The 21,436-nt window shown below is 28.3% G+C and overlaps 1 protein-coding gene across 1 annotated transcript in view; it reads right to left on the bottom strand.

The window, feature by feature from the left end:
* The window catches only part of LOC100209282 (heat shock factor protein), a 123,834-nt gene extending 106,294 nt beyond the window's left edge, over positions 1 to 17,540 (bottom strand). Inside the window, exon 1 of the mRNA XM_065820321.1 lies at positions 17,520 to 17,540. The gene's annotated coding sequence lies outside the window, so the exon portion shown is untranslated. The remainder of the gene's footprint in view (positions 1 to 17,519) is intronic.
* Between the last annotated feature and the right edge of the window lie 3,896 nt (positions 17,541 to 21,436).

Below are 21,436 nucleotides of genomic sequence, written 5' to 3' on the forward strand. Positions count from 1 at the left end.
TTATGGTAAAATAGCGTAAAAAGTTACTTTGTTTTTATCAAGTCAGATAGTTTTTAAATAATTAATTACGTCCTAAAATTAAACTAGCCTTCTATAAAAGCTTGACTAAAGTCAAGAAAGACTAACAGTCTCAAAATTCTTACTTCAGTGATCTAATTAGTATACTAAAACCACTACCAAATCAAACCATCTTAAAGAAACTGTCTCTTTGGAATTATTTTAACAAGCTTAACAAATAAGAGGATAACATCTCTGGCTCTGGCAGAAAATCAGAATTTGCTGAGTGCAATAAGTGCAAAAAAGTGATTAAGCTGTCTCAAGGTAGTACCAGTTGGAGTTTTACTCTTACTATGATTTAGTATATTTTAAACCACTGATCTCAAAATATACCTGGATAGCGTATTCTATTGTTTTTTGGAAAAAAAATTGAAGCCAAAATTGGCCTCCCAAGATGGCGGCGATCAAAGCTTTTAGCTGGGAACGATGTACATTTTATAAGACTTTACAGTAATATGAAAGAGATAATTAAACAGAGTTTTGTAAGAAAAAAAGGATAATGAAATTTAACTTTTAAAAAGTTTAAGAAGATGTTTAAAAAAATTAGACAATTAAAGAAATTATTCGTTTAAATATTAAAATTCGAAATATTCGATATTATTTAAGTGCAATTAACGATTAAATGAATATTTATATATAATTTATGTACCTTTTAGTTCTTTGTTACCCAATGCAGTGTGCTGGAAGATTGATAACATAACTGCATGGTAAACGGCAGTGGTTTCTACCTACAATTTTGACAAATTCTATATTTTCAACAGCACAACATGCAGTTGTGTTACTAACCTTCTACCACAAGCATTGGATAGTTAAGAACTAAAAGGTACATAAATTATATAGCAAATGCTAGTTATTTTAAATTTGAGATTTCTACACAAGCAAACAAATACTTTTTTTTCACTACTATCAAACAAACTAAAATTAAAACTCGTACTTGTTTTACTGAGAGTTTTTTATTTTATTATATTTATTCTAAAAAACAAAAAAAAAAGAAAGTTAATAAACAACAAGTTATTGTAAGAATATGTTTTATTAAATAAAAAAATATTTATATTTGAAGCTTATGTAAATATTGTAATATTCCGTTATTTTTATGAAAAAAATGTTATGCTAAACAAAAAAATAAATTTATATTTAATCTTATCAATATTTGAGCTTAAGATATAAAACTTGATTATCATCAGTTTCTTAATTTTCATATTGCCGTTCCTAATATCGGCCGCCATCAAAAAATTTTCTTGTGGTTCATGTATTTATTTTTTATGAACTATCTACTACTGAAACGAATGTTTTCAGTATGAGGTAGGACGGTTACTGATTTTAGGCATAATGTAAAACCAGAAAGTTAGTGTGAGTCAAAACCTAGTTAGTGTGAGTCAAAATTACGCAAGGGTTCTTTCAAACCTCATCGATTGGGAAAAAACGTGCGAAGAAGAGCCATATGTATTACCACATGTCACACCACCAACTAAGAAGACTCACCAACAGGGAAAATAACATAGCCAAACTGAAATTAAAAAAAAGGTGCACCTGAAAAGACTTCTCCAACACTATCAGATAATCAAACTGGTCCTGAACCTAAAGAGCAACAACACCTGCACTTAGATACTCAAGAGAGTCATAGAACTCTAGCTCAACAAGTAGGGTATGAAGGGGCTCAAGGTGAAGACCAAAGTCAAAATATCTTTTTGTTTATTCCAATGACACTCCAGCAAAAACAAAGTAGAAGCAATTAAGTAATATAATGAAGTCGAATTGGAAGGAAAATGCAAAAAAAAAAGTACGGAGCATCTGAGGTTTCAAATATTTTATTAGAGACAGATTATGAAATATCTGATGATTAATTTTTTATTAATAACTTGTTTGTTTAAAATGTAAATGTAAAATTTACTAATAGAAATACAAAAAGCAATTTAAAAAATCCTTGTTTAGTTTTTCGGTAACCAGGAAAAAAAGCGTTAAATTGTGATAAAAAGTGGTAAAAAGTGATAAAAACGGTAAATAGTGATAAATGCGGTAAATTTGCGTATTAAGCATTTTACGCAAAATTACCGCGGTAATTACGCATTTTTACGCATTTTACTCTAATTTACGCATTTTACACAAATTCACGCAAGTTTACGCATTTTTACGCAAGTTTACGCATTTTTACCGACGGTGCGGTAACGCCGATGCTTAACTTAATTCTCAGTATATACTCTATAATACTCTAAAATCTTATAAAACTGGGACATTTCTTCATCGTGCTCCGGCCATTAACTTTGTTGTAAAGTTATGTTATTAAATAAATGTAAAAAAAAAAAAAAAAACAACTACGACAACAAAAGATAATAAAGAAATTTAAAAAACTTAAAAATTTAGAATAACTTTTGTATATTTCAAGATCAAGTAGTTTAAAAACAAAATCTAAATGGTCATGGTTCTGGTCATGCAGAGTTTAACTAGAAGTTATGAATTAACAAAAGCTTACACGTAAAACTGTTTTACATAGGTTGTTAAATTTATCTCAATGGTTTCGTAAAAGTTGTAAATGTACCTTGTAAAATTAATTGAAAAACAATTTCGTTTATTTACAAAATCAAGCAGAAAAACTGGTTTGGTGTTTGAAAAAATCTGAAGAAAAAAAGATATCTAAAAAAATCAGTGTATTCTGAAAAGGAAGTCTGGTATGCATTACTGTTGCCTAATACTTTCATGAACTCTTACAGAACCATAAATTATGTCATTATGAATAGTGCTTTTGGAAATATATCAAATATTTTAAATAAAACTTTCTCTATTAAAAAACATTAGTTGTGTTTGTATTGAGACAATAGAATCTAATAAATTGTTACTTAAAAATTATTACCCATCAAACATTCTATAGCGGAATAACAGTAGACCTTAATAGGCATTTTGAGCGGACTGCTGTAGTTTTGCCCATCAGTTACTTAGTAGAAAGGTTTTCGAAGAAAGTATCTATATTTGTGCGATTAAAACTAGTTGTTCGACTAAGGCTGGTAGCTTCTAGCATATGATTAGATATTTTTGTACGATTTAAGAATAAATATAACCATTCAGTTTCAGCTGTTTCACTCTTTTTTCTGTTTTCTGGTATTTTAATGTCATTTTAATTACATATTGATATGCACGTTGGTTTGTTTCTCTAACATTAAGTCCATAATGTATATTAGGTGCTTGAAAAAAATATACTGAAAGTTCATATCCTCTGCCTTATAAAAATATATTTGTGTTGTTCATCAAAATATAAGTTATTGTAAGAAGTTTTCCTTTATTTTCTGCTGTAAACTTGATTTTGAAATTTTATGCTCGTGTGCAGTTGCTCGTAGTGATCAGCTAAAACTGATCACTACGAGCAGCTGAACAATACTTACTGTGTACTGTATTTTTAAATTTGAAATTAAAATTTCAAATTTAAAAAACTTCAGATTTCAAATTTCAAAATTTAAGATTTAAATTTAAATTTCAAATTTAAGTTTCAAATTTAAATTTCAAATTTAAATTTCAAATTTAAATTTTCAAATTTAAATTTTCATATTTAAAATTTAAAAGTAAAATTTAAAATAATAAAGAGTTTAATTTCAACACAAAGAAATCCTATAAATATAAAAAACTTTTTTTTTATGGAAAAAATCACAAACAAATAACAGAATTTTTCTATTCACTTGCTTTTTTACAAAAAAATTGATTGTAAAAGTTAAAACATAGTAAATTTAAAAAAATAATGAAATTGTCCCATTTCACCCCAAGTCTGTTTTTTTCATAAGTCCATTCGACTTACCGGGAGTTATGAAAATAATTCCCGGTAAGCCGAATTACGGTAAACTCAAACTTTTATTTTCTCGAACTATTTCATTTGGTCCCCTGAAATCGTCTAATCGACTACTATTAAGATTCTCCGTTTGTGTTGAACCATTTTTCAGTTTCTTTGGATGACTCGTACTTTTTGTATGGGAATTAAATTTTGACTTTTTTTTTATAAAAAAAAGCCACTTCATATAAAACATAAACAAATGTAACCTACTTGGTGTAGATAAGGCTATTTTAAAATACTCTTGCGTCTTCATGATATTTTGCTGATCATGACATATTTCCGTTAAATTTTTGGTCTGTGAATTATAAAAAGACGAAAAAACCTAAAATTATAGTTTTGCCATAACATAAAGTAAAAATGTTTCCAACGAAAAAGCTTTTTTTTAAAAAAAACATTATTTTCAAAAAAAATAAAAATCCCCTTAAAACCACAATTGATCGTCCAAATTAAACTAAGAATATAAATAAATTTATTGTTGAAAGTGAAATGAACATCATAGTTTAAATAATTTAATCTGTTATAATCGTTTATTTGCAGTTTTTCTTCATTACAAGCTCTTTCTTGATCGGAGTTCTTAAATTTTTTGCGAAAATTGATAGTGTTATTTTATTTTGACAACTATATTCAATTAATATGTATTAGAACAGATCTATATGTATTAGAACTAGGATCTCTAAAGGGTTGACGCACTTTTTCAAAAGATTTTAAGTAAAACCAAGCTGTTTAAAATCATGTTGTTTGAGTCTTTAGATTAATTTTGTTCAACAGTATTGAGGCTCAAAATGGTGTTCTTTAGGACTAAAAATAGTGTTCTTTAGGTTCTTTAAGACTCAAAAATGGTGTTTTTTAAGTTCACTATAAGGGGTTGTCAAATAGTTTTGAAAATGATATAAAAAAGAGAAAAATTTCTTTGAACATTATGAAAACCTAAAGCAAAAACATTTTTACGTCTCTCTTGTTCAGACATAACACGCTGACAAAATCATGCTTCTCTTGTTCAGACGTAACACGCTGACAAAATCATGCTTCTCTTAAATAAAAGAACTCGATTAGTTTAAAAATCGCCCTAACTACACCGAGTTATAATTTTTTTTGTTTTTTCTGTTGAGCTAAGATCTGAATAGAATAGATTGTATATCAAGGCTATGAAAAGCGAAGAAGTGAAAGCTAGCAAACATGCATTGAAAGATGCATGAAAGAATATGCAAACATTGGCATAAGTACGTTAAATTGCAAACATCGGCATAAGTGCGAAATGCCAATTCGCACTTATGGTAATATTTGCAATTTAACGTACTTATGCCAGTTTTTGTAACTGCTTTGCATTTCTGCAGATAAATCAAATAATTGATTGAATAAAAGTTAAAGATGATTTAAGAACTTTAAAAATTTAATTAATAATTCAATAATTAAAATTTAAAAATTTCAAAATTTTGTAAGCTTAACATGACAACAATGATTTATCTTTTATTGAGTTTTGTGTGTCTTAAGTTATTAATAATCATAATTTTATGTTTATGTCAGCATAGTGATGAAAAAAGACTGATTAGAAACAATAAAGTTGTAAAAATATAAACTAATAATCTAATAATTAAAAATGTTTTAAGATCAATTGCATTAAATAATTATAATGTATAATATTTATTCATTCAGAAATAATGCTGTGGTAAAATTTTTTCTAACATCTTGTTATCGGCTGATAATCTCATCCCTTTTTCCAGTGTTTACATTCGTAGTGTACGCTACAATCATCTTTGTATTCTTCCATAAGTTGTGCTCATCGAGAACAGCTGTTATACTTTTAAGAACATATTTACTCTTCCGTTTGGTAGATCTAGTACTTGTAAATTAATTTTTCTTTGTTTATTTTTCAACAATAACACTCTATATTCTTGGTGACTGATACGTTTACTATTAAAGTGCAGTGACCAGTTTTCTAAATTTAGTGTTTTTTTCATTTTTTCTATAAGTTTAACAGCTTCTTTAATAATTGATCTCAATGCACGAGAATGTATGGGTTTTTGAATTTCAATTTTATCTTAAGATAACTGTCGACAAATGATTGCTGCTTTGCTGGTTGATAACTTTGAAGACACTATTTTGGTTGCATCTTTGGCTTAACTGCTTTTTTGGTAGTACTTGTGGACAGAATATTAAGAGCCTACGATTCTTTTGAATCTTTAGGCTCTTGATATTCTGCCTCAGACTCGGATTCCTAAGTTAACGTTGTTGCTGTTGCCGTTGCTGTTGTTGAAGTAGGCTTCAAGGACATTTTTCTTCTTTTGGATGGATGGATAATTTTTGAATTGGCAGTCTTTCCAAATGTATACCTGACTTGTTTTTTGCAGTCAATCTGACGATGGTACAATCTTTGCACTTGATCCAGTACGTCTGCTATCCATTACAATCCAGAAAAATTGATCGCAAGTCATAAGCACTTGATCAATGTAATAATTAAAATAGTAGACCACATTACTAAAGAATTTGTAAATAATAACTTCACTCTACAATTACACTATGTAACAAATTTTCACTTTTGTTCTCTTTCTGGCTTGAAGGTGTGTTTTCCTAACCCGTTAGGTCTAGAATAGAAAGGAAATTGCTGTTATTCCAAAAAAAAATTACTTCTGTGACTTGGACAATGAAATTTGGCGCTTTTGAGAAAATTCTCGATTCAATGCTGAGCTTCCTTCTTAAAATACTACTGAAATGCTAGAGTTTTCCAGATGTTTCTACGATTCTCCAAAACACTCTTGGTTTCACAAAGTTTCCTTGTTTTCTTTGTTTTTGAGACAGCCGTGACACTAAGGCGCATTATCGCAAAAAGGGTTAGCCACAACGGACAGAGTTTTCTGTCGAAAAAAACAATGTGAAGTGGGAGCCGCTGATAAAATCTCATGAGGTGCTTATGCCGCCACTGCATATCAAGGTAGGCCTTGCTTAGCAATTTGTCACTGCTCTTGACAAGGAGTCAGCAGCGTTTCAATACCTCCAAAATCTTTTTCCAAAGCTGTCCGAGGCTATGGTTAAGGCTGGTACACTTGTTGGATCACAGATCAAGAAGATCTTAGAATGTAAGGATTTCATAAAGCTGTTGAACAGGACGGAGGGAGCGGCTTGGAGCAATTCCGTTTATGTTGTTCAGGGCTTTCTAAGTAATCACAAAGCTGAAACTATGTGGAGTAGGTGCAGACTCTCATAAAGAATTACGCCAAAATGAGATGCAGAACGTCTCTGAAAGTCCAAAACCTTGATTCGCACCTCGACAAACTCAAGGAGAACATGGGCGCTTACTGAAAACGCTTATCAAGCGTTTTCATCAAGATATATTGGACTTTGAACGTCGTTACCAAGGACAGTATAATGAAAATATGATGGGGACTACATTTGGGGGCTACTTTGAGAGAGTAGTTCACTGTACAATCGTAAATCTGAAAAATCTAAATATTTCTGAACCTTGTTAAGTGGCTTTCTACTGTGTTTGATTATTCCTTATGCAAGTTTTGTTTTTACCTAATCATAATGACAAAAATGACGAAAATAAAAACCGTTCTGTTTTCACAAAAAAATGAGTTTTCTTCGTGCTATTGTCGTGTAGGAAAAATTTGTGCTTAATGAAGTCATTTTTTCACATACGTTAGATATAAGCAGTTGAGGTATAACACTTAGAAGTCAGTAACTAAAATTGTGTTACACGATGTTACTTATCGAATTTACTAACTACGGAGTGATAAATAAAACCAATGATTAGTTAAAAAGTTACCTCAGTGAAAAAAAAAAAGTGCTATTAATAATGAATCAAGAGAACAAAAATTGTATGTGGAGTTCCACAAGGGTCAAATCTTGGTCCACTCTTTTCTTATTTACTACTTTGGTCTTGGTTTTTTATGAACTTATTTGCAAAAATAAAAATCTCAGCATTTAAAACGCGGATTAAAAATCATCGATAATCAAAAAGCCTCCAATTTTATCAAAACTTGGTTTTGGTATTCTTTTTTTTATCTATGGCGACTTACAACTTGAGTCTGTTTTGACATATTTTTTTATATTTTGAGTTATACTATTTTATTTAGACTTTGTTAAAAAATGTTACCCTAATAGTTTTGTGCAGCGCAAACTTAAGTTTATAATTGTCCCATCACTTTAGGGCAATTATATACACAAAATCTCACAAATTTAAAATTTTGGAAAAGTTTTGTCAATCACACATTAATATAGTAGGCCAGCATGGCTCACCAAAAATTTGTAAACATCATGATAAACTTCTCTGTTCATAAAAAATATGGTTATATTGGTAGTTGTCAAGAATATTGTAGAGGCTGCCTTATCGGTAGTTGTCAAAAGGCTGCTCCATTGGCAGTTGTCAAGAATGTTGTAGAGGTTGCTCCAAAAGACAACGATTAAATGAAGTGGATTTTCTTAGAAGTTGAATTTTGAATGTTCTAAATGTAATTTTTACTAAAAACTAAACAGCATTATATGAGGCAGTGGAAAGTGCCGGATTTGTGAAAATCTTTATTCGCTCAGTAAAAAAAATGATTTAATTTATTCTTTAAAACTGTTTAGAATTAGGGATTCCTTGGCATTCAAAAATAAATTTAAAAAAAAAAAAAAAACGAGCGTTTTTATTATATGATTCTTAAAATGAGAACATTTGATTATAAATTCAATTTGAAAAAATGATCATTATGATTTTATATATTTATGTTTTTGAGCTAATTATGACCTATTCACAAAAAATTATACAAACCAACTACTAAAAATTAAAGGCGACACACAAAAAATTTCAAATGAAGAAGAGAAATTATTTTGAAAAATTAATAATAAATTGCCTTCCGAAAAAATGAACCTTAATGATATAGAGTATAATGATATAATTGACAAATCAATCATAACGAAAACAATTATACAAGTTTTTGTTATTTGAGTTTCAAATTTAATGTTTAAATTAAAACACGGTAAAATTAGCTATGACTCATATTTAACTGCTAATAAAGCAATTGTTAATAACAATAAACTAACAAAGAATGAGTTATTAAATGTTTTCATTTGTTAAAGTCAAACAAAGGAGTAGGTTAAGCAGTAAAGTTGAAGTTAAAGCTATGAACTATATAACCTACGATTATTTTATTTTTTTAATCTTTCTTTAAAACAAGGATAAAAAAAAAAGAACTCTTCAATAAATCAAACGAATAGTAACTCTTCAATAAATCTAACGAATAGTAACTCTTCAATAAATCTAACGAATAGTAGTAACTCTTCAATAAATCTAACGAATTGTAACTCTTCAATAAATCTAACGAATAGTAACTCTTCAATAAATCTAACGAATAGTAACTCTTCAATAAATCTAAGCAATAGTAACTCTTCAATAAATCTAACGAATAGTAACTCTTCAATAAATCTAACGAATAGTAACTCTTCAATAAATCTAACGAATAGTAACTCTTCAATAAATCTAACGAATAGTAACTCTTCAATAAATCTAACGAATTGTAACTCTTCAATAAATCTAACGAATAGTAACTCTTCAATAAATCTAACGAATAGTAACTCTTCAATAAATCTAACGAATAGTAACTCTTCAATAAATCTAGCGAATAGTAACTCTTCAATAAATCTAACGAACAGTAACTCATCAAACCTTAGTAGCGAATAGTAACTCTTCAAACCTTAGTAACGAATAGTGGCTCTTAGTAACAAATAGAAACTCTTCAAACCGAATCTCTCAATGATTATATTTTTACTAACATTTTTAGAAAATGCAGCATTCAAAGCGGAGTCATAAAAAGCAATATAAACGACCGCTTTCCAATTTTATTGTATCTGATTTTTATAAAAAAGAAAAAAAAAAAGAAATAGTACTAACGGAAACAAAAAGGCAGATTACTGAATTTAATATTAAGGGATTTAGAAATTATTTACTCAGCGTAAACTGACAACAACTCCTTAATAGCAAAGATAATAATTAAGCGTATGAATTCTTTTACAACAAGTTCTTTAATGCATAAGACAAAGCGTATCCGTTGAAAGAAATCAAAATCAAGTTTAAAAGTCTGCAATATCTATGGATTACGAAAGGACTTATTAAATCTTCTAACCCAATGGGCTCACGGACGTCCAAAATGGTCCGCTCGGACGTACCGAATGCTACGGCTTTCGTCCGTCCATTTTGGACTTAAAAAGGACGCCCAAAACAGGTCTACAGTAGACGCTTTTGGACGTCTCAATTTTGTCCGTTCATTCAGCATATAATTTTATTTAGCTTATTCTCATACCGACTCCATATCTAGCAAGTATAAAAAATGAAGTCTTGATATAAGAAATGAAGTCTTTTTTTTTCACACTAAGCCTAATTTTAATATACATGCGTTTTTGGGATTCAACACGAGTGGCAACCCTCATTAGGATAATAATAAGATCACTTCATAAATAATTAAATCTCAGTATTGACACAAATCATTACAAAAAATAAAGAGTAATATTTTTGATAATTTTAATATATAAACACAATCTATCAAAAAAATTATTTTTAAGCTCGTTTTAATGTCACCAATTGCACACTTGATGTTGCTTCCATCATAACCAAATTGCCACATACAATTGTATCTAAAGAAATAATATTTATCACAAAATTGTCTGTCAATGATAGAGCATGCTTTAGAAAACTAAAAACAAACAATTAAATTCAAAAGCAAAGTAAAGAAACTTTGCTTTTGAATTTGATTTCCAAAAAGTCCAATAATTAAAAGACACTCACAATAAAAATTAATATTAAAATACTTGTTATTAGTTTTGGAAAGTCATAGATAAAAAAACAAAATTAAAATAAAAAATGACCGCAAGTATATTTTCAAATAGTGAATAGGAAAAAATGAGCAACGTATTACTGTTTCACATTCTGCTATTTACTGTTAACGAAAATATTTCAGTCTTCTAAAAGATGCAATGGCTAAAAACTTGCATTCAATGCTCATCTTTTATGCATTTATTGTAAGGAGGTAAATAATGCCTGTATTCCATGATAGCATTCAAAACATTTTTAGAGAAATGGGAAGAGCGACCGTGGAGACGCTCCTCCCATTCCTCTCATTTGAGTAACCTTAAAAATTATTAAAATAAATTAAAAGCATGATTAAATATTGAGCCAAATCTAAATACCATAATGCTATTTAGATTTGGCTCAATTGCTCAGAATATGTCACAACATATTCTGAGCAATTTTATCGCCTTTTTTTACAAGTTTTTATAAGTACTAAAATTTAAATATATATAAATATATATATATATATATATATATACTATTATTATTCTATTATTATTTTCACTAAAATTTTTACACACCCAGGCATCACTCTTCAGCAATAATAAAAATTGAAATATAGATTTTTATTGTCTAAGTGAGTGAACATTAGAAGTTACCTTGATTTTCTAGCGTTTGAACTTGTTTTTTAAATATTTTTAATAATATTGAATCTCTCAAATGAACTTATTGGTTGTTTTTTTCTATATTGTCATAATTCAAAATAAAAGCAACATCTCCAAATTGTTCGATGCTTTTAAGTCTATCAAGGATTTGGACTTGCAAATCTTAAATCAGCTGAAAATTTTTCTTCAAATTTAAAGCAAAGTGTATTGAATTCTAAACAAAGAATAAAATCAAAAAAATAAATACATGGTTCCATTCATGTATCAAAAAGATACATAGATGTATCCAAGATACATGAATGTAACAACATTAAAAAATCTTTTATTTTAGAGTAATATTTTTTTAACAGTTTTCTAATCATTGTTCCATAGTTGTGTGACTTAAATAGCCTTGCTGTTTTGTCTCTTAATGAAAATGATATTGAAAAAATTTATTAAGATTTTTTTTTTTCAAAAAAAAATTCTTAATAAAAAAAAACAAAATAAAACTCTCATTAAATTGTCCTCTCTTGAACTAAAACTCTACCTTCACTAGTTTTTCTTAACTTCTCAACGTATTTACAACTTTTGCTATCATCATCATTATATATATATATATATATATATATATATATATATATATATATATATATATATATATATATATATATATATATATATATATATATATATATATATATATATATATATATATATATATATATATATATTTATTGTATATATATATATATATTAGGGTTAAGACTTTTTTTCAACTCGATGCTCCTGTACTGTAGATACAAGAGCATCAAGTTTTTCTGTATTTAGCATCTTTTTTTCTGTATTTAGTGATAATTATTTAATTTCAACCAGATGTTTAATCTTTCAAGCTCTTTGTTCATACCTTTACGTATGTATGAACAAACTCCTTGAAAAATTAAGCATCTGTTTAAAATTAAATAAGTTACGACTAAATATTAAAAAAAATATATATATTATTTAATTCCTTAAAACAAAAAAAAAATACACCAACTATACTTCCCTCAGTAAAGGTAGATAAGGTTCACCTTTAAAGAACAGAAACAACTAAATTTCTTGGGATACTTATTGACGAAAAGATAACTTAGAAAGCACATATTAGTACAAAAGACACCAAAATTTTAAAACGTTTTAGAATACTTTACAAAGTTAAACTTATGTTGTTCCAAGATGATCTTAAATCGCTTTATTTTTCTTACATCCAAAGTTATCTTTCTTACGCTAATACTTCATTTGAAAGTACAGACAAATCTAAATTGAATACTCTTTATATAAGTCAAAATTATGCATCAAAATTAGTTTATAATAAAGATAAACTCACCTTGCTGAACCTTTACTAAAAACCTTAAATGCACTAAATGTTCACCAAATCAACATCTATCAAAGTATTCTTTTCATGCTTAAATACAATCTTGGACCAGTCCCATCGTATTTTTCAGATAACTTTTTTAAAATTAGATCTAATAGATATATAACAAGAGCAATAGGGAACTTCGCATTGCCTAAAAAAGCAACAAAATTCTCACGATTCTTTATTTCCTACCGGGGTCCGCATCTATATAACAAATAATATTCAAAAATATAGAAATTAAAGTATTAAATAATCTTACCACCTTGAAGAAAAAACTAAAACACCTCATACTTATTATCAACAATTTTATTGACATGTATTAAACTTAATAACAAGATTTATACTAAAATATTTATGTGTATCACTGACTGTATATTGCTTAACCACTTTTAACTATATATAAAAACTAATTAGGTTTATTTAAACATTTAAAGAGGTGCTCGATGATAAGACTTCATAGTCTTCTACAAGACTCCTTTACAACAACATGTTTATACAGGGTGCGTAAAGAGTTCGGGACCATTTTTCTATAACGTCCTCGGACTGCCAACACTCCAGCTAACCGGAAAAAAATCTTAGGTCAAATCAAAAGAAACCCATGAACACAGAAGAACTCAACAAGAAAAATGGCCAAAGCTGTTGGAATTTCTGAAGGATAAGTCCGAAATATTCTGAAAGGAGCAGGATTAAAAGCCAGGAAACATGTTACAGCTCAATTACTTACAGAAGAGATGAAACGAAAACGTTTGAACCTATGCAGGAAGCTTCTGAAATATTTTGGTGCTAGGCGACATCGAATAATTCTGTTTTCTGATGAGAAATGGTTCGATGTTGAGCAAGCTCATAATCAAAATGACAGAAGTTGGTCTAAGGAACCCATGCCATTCGAAAAAATAATCATTTCCCATCAACAGAAGCCTCAGCAAGTGATGCTCTGGGCAGGAATCACCCACAATGGTAAGACTCCTCTCTTCTTTGTTCCAGATGGAGTCAAAGTTCGTGGTGCTGAATATCGAGCGATGCTTGAAGAAAAACTTTTGCCTTGGACCCAGCAGCATTTTGGAGAATGGACGTTTCAACAGGACGGTGCACCCTCTCACAAAGCTATTATCTTTATCTATTATCCATTGAGGAAAAGAATTCCAATTGTTTATAACTCTGTATGTGAAGAAATGGTGATGAATTCTCAAATTGCTAAATTGTCTTCGTATTCTACAATTGTTACTTCTACTTGATCGTTCAAAATTTAATGGAAGGTGGTGAAAACTACAATATCTTTTCCTTTTTATATCTTGTACATTTGAATCAGATTACCTCTTCTTCTTCTATCATGCGAAGTTGGCAGTTCAAGTATCTTTAATCTTCCTTCATATGATTTCCCCCTTAAAGATTTGATTCTAGTAGCCCTGTTTTGCACGAGTTCAAGATTGCCAATGTCCTTCTTCTATAATGGATTCCAAACTGCTGCTTGATATTCCGAATGAGGACGTACTAATGATTTATATAGTAACTTTAATAAAAGTTCCTCTAAATACTCAAAATAGTTTTTGATCATGCCTAATTTTCTGTTTGCTTTGCCTATAGCTAAATTAATATGACATTTCCACTCTATATTATTTGAAATGAAAATCCCAAGATCTTTTTCTTTTGTTGTTTCTTTTAAAACAGAGTTGCTCAATTTATATTTATATCTAGGGTTCTTTTTACCAATATACATGATTTTACATTTTGATTCATTAAATTTAATTAACCAATCTTCAGAAAATTTTACTAACATGTTAATGTCCTCTTGTAATTATTTATTATCATCAAAACAATGATTGATTGAAAAAATATATTCTCCTTTCACCACCCTCTGAGTTCGATCTGATAAAAATGATTTACACTAATTTAACAAAGATAAACCAAATCCCAGTCTAAATAATTTTTTTAGTAATTTCTTGTGAAAGACTAAAATCAAATGCTTTTTTGAAATCCGAAAACAAAACATCAACTGAAACGTCCTCTTCATACTCTAGCGTGATTAAATCTAATTTTTCCAACAGATTTGTTATACAACTTTTGTCATTAATGAAACCATGTTGCTCTTTAGAAATTAGATTGTTTTCAATGAGAAACACCATCATACAATCTCTAATAATTCGCTCCACAATTTTACCAACGATTGATGTTAATGAAACCGGTCTATAATTTGTTGGATCTAGTTTATTACCCTTTTTGAATAACGGAACAAAGTTTGCACATGACCATAAATTTGGAATAGTTCCTGTACTAAAAGATTTATGAAATATTAATGCTACCTAACTCAACAAAGATTCTGAACATTTACTTAAAACTTTTCGGTGAACATTATCTGGACCTACTGATTTGCACATGTTTAAATTATTCAAATTTTTTGAATAATAGGAATACTAAAATATGGGTCAGGACATTTTTTAAAAATATTGTTGCCTAAAACTTCTTCTACTGAATCATCTTGTATAAAAACAGATGCGAAAAATTCATTAAGAGTGTTTACTATCTCTTGATTATCAGTAGTTATAATACCATTATGTAGCTTTATTGCTTTTATAAAGTCTTTAAATCTTGTTTTGTTATTTATACATGCAAAAACACTTTTGGGATTGTTTTTTGAATTAATTAAAGAGTTTCTGTTTCTAAACCAGCTTTTTCGTTTTTCGTTAGACATACTTTTAAATTCACTTGTCATCCACAGTGTGTTGTTTTTGAGTTGAAAAGATTTTTTATTTAAATTCAGTAATGGAATATATTTTTCACACCTTATTTCATATTTTCTAAGCCATTTTTTCGTAAGATTCATTAACACCAAGCCCTTCAAATTCTTGAAACCAGATTATGTTATTAAAATACAAATTTAGCGCTTTATAGTTTCCTTTTTTCTATAAAAATTTTTTCTTCCTAATTGTTTGTTGTGATATTATCAAATTATACCTATTTTCATATCCAAATTTAAATTTCAAAATATGATGACCATGATCGATGCCACCTAACAGTGGAAAATGCTCCAGAATATAAACTCTGCTTCTTGAAACTTTACTTGAAAACTAGGGCAGATAACATTTTGGTGTGGGTAACATTTATGTAACGACTCAACAAACATACTTGCTGTTGTGTCACTCTGGTTTATAATTTCACTAAAGTTTTCATCGTTTTATTTGATGTTTGCATAGTTAAAATCACCACATATTAAAATACCAGAGCATTTGTTATATTGTTTGAGTACACATGCCTGCTTTAATGATTTTATCATGTCAACACACTTCTCATTATTACTAAGACCTGACCGGTAAATACAACCACATAAAATTTTCTCTTCGCTAATTTCAATCAAACACCATACTTGCTCAATATTTTCGTTTATTAGAAATTGTTCCTTTATTTCATAAGATTTAATATTCTCTTGTATATAAATAAATACTCTATCACCACGACTAAATTGACGATCCTTTCTAAACAGATTATAACCTGGAATATTAGCAGTAGATATTACTCACCACCAAGTCTTGCACACAAATATAACTTGAGCCTTAGATCTGCATATATCATCAATGAATTCGTTAAATTTATTTTTTAAAGAGGTTGCATTTGTATACCAACCTGTTAAATAATCAATTTTTTTTTGTTTTGAAACCTTTTTTAAGTTCTTGATTCATTTTGTTAACCAGCAGTGTATTAGCACTTAAATCCAAACACTTTCCTCCTCCAGCGACCTTATCAGGGTCACTTAATTGGTTATATTAGTTATATAAATATTGACAAGGAATATGTATAAAATATCTATAATGTGTCAGTGTTACTCTGTGAAGACTTGAACAAAAAATGCTACAATTGCTATTTGTTTATTAACACCACTTGTTTATTAACACCACTTGTTTATTAACACCACTTGTTTATTAACACCACTTGTTTATTAACACCACTTGTTTATTTCTAATTACGTGATAGCTTTTAACTTTATCTCAATCAACTTTCCGGTTTAGCGGTTTATTAAATTCTATACATTTAACTCTGAGTTGTTTATCCAAGTTTCTCTAGGTATCGGTTAAATCAGGATTTACACAAATATCCTTGAACTTACGGTATGACTTTTTTATAAAGTCATTTTTGTTTCTTTATTTCTTAACTCGACATTTACTGGTGCAAAACAATTTTTAGATTTTAATCTAAACACACAAATCAAATGATGTCTAACTATCTATACTTGATCCAATAAATTTGAAACTTTCGTCATCTTTTTTTATATCTGCGCCATCAGTTTTATTCGATTCTTCTAAAAATAATAACGTTCTTCTCTCTTTTTTTAATTTCTTTATTTTCATTTGAAACCGTGTTAATAATATCAATCTGAGATTGAGCTTTATTCAATTTTCTACCTGTTATAATATTCCAAGCTTCATTCGGAGCAGGAACAATAAGATTTACAACTTTTTTGTTTAAATCTTCATTCTTTTTAGTTAAATTAGCAACTGTTATTAATAATGATTCTATCTTTTTATTCAAGTCTGTTACAGCATTGTTAACTTTTGATTTATATTCAATTCTCAGTTTATTATCCAGTGCATGCATGTCTTTGAATTCATTTGCATTAACCATAATATATTAGTTATAAGATATTATTTTTTCTACAGACCCGTAGCAACTAGGTGGGAAACAGGGGCATTTGCTCCCCCAGTAGTTTTTCAAACAAATAATTTTGAAGAAATTGACTGAAAAAATGACTAAAAAAAAAAAAAGGTCCTTAAAACTATTTCGGGGTAGTACTGCTCCCCCCCCTTCCCCCAATATGATTTTTGTTTCTACCGCCCTGTTCTATACTTATTACTCAAGCAATTATTACACAGGGACTAAAAAGTTTCAATACGTGTTTTTTTCCGCATTTTATATATTTTATACTTTGCATTATTTTGTGATAGAATTGTAACGTAATGAAGTGTAAATATATTGAAGTTAAATTAAAGAACCTTTTAGCCTAATAGAAAACTAAATTTCAAAAGTATTTGAATTATGTATAAAACTGATATTAGTTGGACAAAAACTGTTTAAAATCTATTTTCTTTTCATTTATTCATAGCAATATTAGTTAATAAGCACTTATCCGTCAAGACTAGCGTGTATCTTAAAAAAATAAAAACAAGCAAGCCACCTTATATTAAATGCTAATAAATACACCAGTGTCAATCTACTGCTTAGAAAGCCTAGAGTGCTAAATGTTTGTCAAATAAATATTTATAATATTATTTTATTCATGTTTAGATTAAATTATTATATGCTGACTAATACTTCTGAAGACCTTTTCTTTTTATTTTAGATCATTAATATCAAACAAACCATTCGTTCTTTAATTATCAGGTACCAAAAACTTTGTTAAAACAATTCGAATTCTCAATAACATACCGAGGGCCACATTTGTGGAACTCATTTCTCCCAAATAAGAGTAAAACTATTCAATGCAAGCTTTTAAAAGTATCTTAAAAAATCAGTTACTTGATGATGACGTATCTCAAATTCTATTTTACTTTTAAAAAATCCTCTTTTTTTTTTTAACTTTTCATTTTGTTAAAATGCGATATCACTTTTTACACCATTACTTATCTTTAAATTTTAATTATTTGAACTTTATTTTAGGTTGAAATTGTATTCAGGAAAAAAAAACAAAAAAACAAAAAAAGTAACACTTCCGATTTACAAGTATTAGGTTTTATTTTACTGAGATTGTAATTTTTTTTTTTTATATGATTGGTTATTATTTGTTAAAAACGTAAATGATTCAACGGGGCTAGATGATAATACCTTTTTCCTTTGCCAGCTCCCGTCATATCTTAACTAAAAAATATTGTAAATAACTTCTTATTAAGATAATAAAATGAAAAAAAAAACAAAAACGTACAAAATATTATTTTCTTTTTTAGTAACGGATAATAATCTTTAAAACAAAAAATTGGGGTTCAAAAACAATTTGCAACTAACCATGCTTTTCATAAAATTTTTTATTACATTTTTAAAGCATTTGATAAAAATAGGTAGGAGAGAACGGGGTGGATAGGACTTTGGGAAGGTGGGTCAAGGCAATATCTCAACAAAAAATTAAATAAGTTTTTTTATATTTGTGATAAATTAACATTTACTTCTTCATATTATTATGCTATTAAGTTTCAAAAGTTTTTACATTAAAATATTTGTGAATAAATGTAATTTTAATAATTGAATTTTGAAAACATCATTAATTGTAAATATCTATGGGTTCCCAGCTAACAATTCAATGCAAATTTTGAACTGCAAAACACTGCAAAATTTGAATCAACATTTGTGAACTTCGATTAACAGTTCTTGAACGTTCGTAGCAAACGTTCAAGAACAAGTTTTTTTTGTTCACTGGGAAAACAAGCTTGATATGGTGTAATTCAGCTATAAAACATGATGAATTTGTACTTGTTAAATAAAAAGGGTTATTTAAATTCAAAAAAGCACAACATTACACAAATACTAGCAAGTGTAAGTTTAAACAGAAAGTCTAAATCTATAACTTAATACATTTAATTTATAAAAAAAGGAAAAAAAAAAGGGAAAACGTAGGGTAAACGTCCGTTTTGTTACTGCACATTTGAGGAGAACGTGCAATAACGAAAAAGCTATCAAAGTAATGTTTGCAGTAAACGTCATGACATTGACATGATCAAGTCAACTTTTGCTGTTTTTTATTTTAACGTTCGTAGCAAACGTTCAAGAACTGTAAATAGGAGTTCACAAAATAAATAATTCGAGATAGGATGACAGGGGTGAAATGGAACGCTCTCCAATATTGTCCCTATGTTATTTTACTGCATTTATAGTTTTATAATTAATTACAAAAGGTCTATAGTTTCGATAATATTTCTTTAACAATAATCTTTCACAAATACGAAATTATTTGTATTTGATTATTACAAACAAAATTTATTTTCTTATCTAATTTGGCTTTTGGTAGCTCAAATGTTAAAAGTAAAGAAGCTGAGTTGCTCAATTATTTAGAGAGTAAAGCAAAATGTTAAAACCCGGACTGTTGTGCAACACGAGTTCAAGTCCAGCTACCGCATACTTAGCTCGAGTAGTAAATAATTGTTTTATAGTAACTATTTTTTTGTAGTATATTACAATATATATTATAATTATATTACAATCGCAACTATTTTAATCAGTTATTTTGAAAAAAACTAAGTTCAAGCTACACTTTTGTTTAAGATTTGACAAATTACATTTTATAAATGTGGATAGAAGTCATTTTTCGTTGCTTTTATATCCATTTATTCAACCAAAAATTAAAAGATTACAAATTTTTTACAATTTTAAAAAATTAGGCTTAAAAAATTATTTAAAATAATGTTTTATAAACTCACATAAATAACGTTAGGTGTCACTCATAAAGTTAAAAACTAGTCTTTGGAGTGACACTTAAATAAAGTTCATTCAAGTGGGTTTCTTCCATTCCACCCCAATTATTGCATGTGCCGCGAAATAAGATTTGCAAAAATCAAACTGTTTATGATAAACAATGTTATTTTTTTTTCACAATCTCTTGTACATAATACGCTCAAGTTTTTTGGAAAAATAAAAAACTATGGCAATTGGTCTATAGTTAGATTTTATGAAGTCGCCGCTTTTATAAATAGGAATTAATTTTTTTCAATATGTCGGAATTATTTAATTTTAATTGGTCAGGAAAAATTTTTTAGAAAAGATTAAAAATTATAAAAGTAAGTTTCTCTATAATAACTGAGACTGCTTTTACAACATTAGGGTTAATTTCATCCAGTCCTACACTCTTATTTCTTTTCAGCATACTAATCGCTAGCCGAAGTTCATCAACCGAAAGCATCGATTCATCCATAAATGAGCCTGATTTTTTCAAAAAAGATAATTTTTTTCCTTCAGGTATTGCACTGGCTAGTTTTTTTTCTATATTTATAAAAAAGTTATTAAATGTTTCTGAAATTTCTTTATTTTCTCTATAACTCTTTGCAATCTTTTTGGCATATTATCAATTTTTACATTTCTAACTCCTGTTATTTTTTATTGTAATTAAAAAAAGGAAAACATTCCATGTTTTTGTTATATTTCTAAATGTTTTGTTAAGCAATGAAGAGTGGTATTTTTCTTTTGGAATACTTTTTTAATTTTTCAAAAAAAATTTTTGTACTTTTTTTTCATTGTATTTTTTTCAATTTTTGATATAGTTTTTGTTTCTTTCTTCGTCATCCACGGACTTTTTTTAACGGAGCCAATTTTTACAATTATTAACTTTTTTTAATTTTGGACTTTTTTGTATTGTTTTAAGTAAAGGTCCTGTCATTTAAGAGATCGCGAAACTTGACGAGTGATTTAAGGCCTTTAAGACCGTTAAGAGCAAGATAATCGGGATGATAAACAGGTGGTATGAACTGTATATGCTTAAAAAAAAGACTTAGCTTTTCTTTTGTGAGTTTTCTACAACGGGAGTACAGGAGCTCAAATTCAAAATCAACAGTGCTATATGGCTGTTAACGGTTTTGCGTGACACGTCCAGCAACATGTGTCAATTTCTGAATGCAATTGGTTCATTTGAAATAATTGTGATGATATTTTTTTCCAATTTTAAACTGCATGTCTTTATTCATGATTTTCTTTGCCATGTATTATTTTTTTTTCTATTGGTTATCCCACTATCCAATAGTTTTTTTTATTTTGTACTGAGAAATTCATAAGTTTCCATTTTTCTAAAAATAACTTTTGGG

The sequence above is a fragment of the Hydra vulgaris genome, chromosome 15 (assembly GCF_038396675.1).
Source record: "Hydra vulgaris chromosome 15, alternate assembly HydraT2T_AEP".
Classification (NCBI taxonomy): domain Eukaryota; kingdom Metazoa; phylum Cnidaria; class Hydrozoa; order Anthoathecata; family Hydridae; genus Hydra; species Hydra vulgaris.